Source organism: Lycium ferocissimum, chromosome 1 (genome assembly GCF_029784015.1).
Source record: "Lycium ferocissimum isolate CSIRO_LF1 chromosome 1, AGI_CSIRO_Lferr_CH_V1, whole genome shotgun sequence".
Taxonomy (NCBI): domain Eukaryota; kingdom Viridiplantae; phylum Streptophyta; class Magnoliopsida; order Solanales; family Solanaceae; genus Lycium; species Lycium ferocissimum.
Genome location: NC_081342.1, coordinates 66,029,967 through 66,031,016, shown reverse-complemented (window position 1 = coordinate 66,031,016; position 1,050 = coordinate 66,029,967). Strand labels below are relative to the sequence as shown.

Sequence of the window (1,050 nt, the reverse complement as noted above, 5' to 3'; positions counted from 1 at the left end):
GATAAACAACAAATACCCATTTTATATAAAAAAAAAAACGCATTCTTTTTTCTTATTACCCAAAAAAAAAGCCTTTTTGGGTGGGGACTTTTAAATTTACTTTTAACATTATGAATTGCCTATTGAGAAAGTGCCTTTCAAAACTTATCAAAAAGTTATGCATGTTTCTGTAGGTAACGCTCACTCAACAATGAGTTAAACGATGGTCAGTAGAAGATGATAACAATTCTACTTCACATGGCCTAGAGATTGCAATAATTTCTCAAATTGATTTTATTATCGTGTGAAGTAGGCGAGTCCGTTTGAATATCAAATATTATTTCAGAATTTAGCTCCCACATACACGTACGTAGAGGTGGCAAAATGGGTTAAAAATATGGTTATCCGCCCGATCCAACCCATTTTAAATGGGTTGGATACCCTATCCATTTAATATGGGTCCAATATGAGTCAACCCATATTATCCACTTAAAATACAGTAAATTAATGTAGAAATTTGATAAAACCCATAACATATGGAGTGTGTTTGGTATGAATCCCATGTGTCACGGCCAAAAAATGCTTAAAATATTTTCCTCTAAAACAAGTTCCTTAACCACCCCTCTCCTACTCCCCACCCCCACCACCCCTCATCTACCTCCTCCCTCCCCACCCCTATAACCACCCAGCCTTCAATTTGCTTCCCTATCACCACCTACCCCCAACCCTTACCTCTCACCTCCCTACCACCACCCCTATCTCTCAACTTTGCAAAACTAGACATTTTGTGAAAGTAGTAACTTTCAAAATAGCAACTTTGCAAAGTAATCACATTACAAAAGTAGCCGCTTTTTCAAAATATTACTATAAAAGTAGCTACTTTTCAAAAATAGTCGTGGGTAAAAGTATTCACTTAAGAAAATAGTCACTTTGTAAAAGTAGTCACTTTTAGAAAATAGCCACTTGTGAAAGTAGATACTTTTTAAAAAGTCGCTTTTTGAAAGTAGTCAATTTTCATGAATAGTCATTTTGTGAAAGTAGTTACTTTAAAAACTAATCGCGTTGCAAAAG

The 1,050-nt window shown here is 35.2% G+C and overlaps 1 pseudogene; it reads left to right on the top strand.

Annotated features, from left to right (window-relative positions):
• LOC132066525 (protein DETOXIFICATION 21-like) overlaps window positions 1-287 on the top strand; it is a 14,800-nt pseudogene extending 14,513 nt beyond the window's left edge.
• Window positions 288-1,050: the final 763 nt, after the last annotated feature.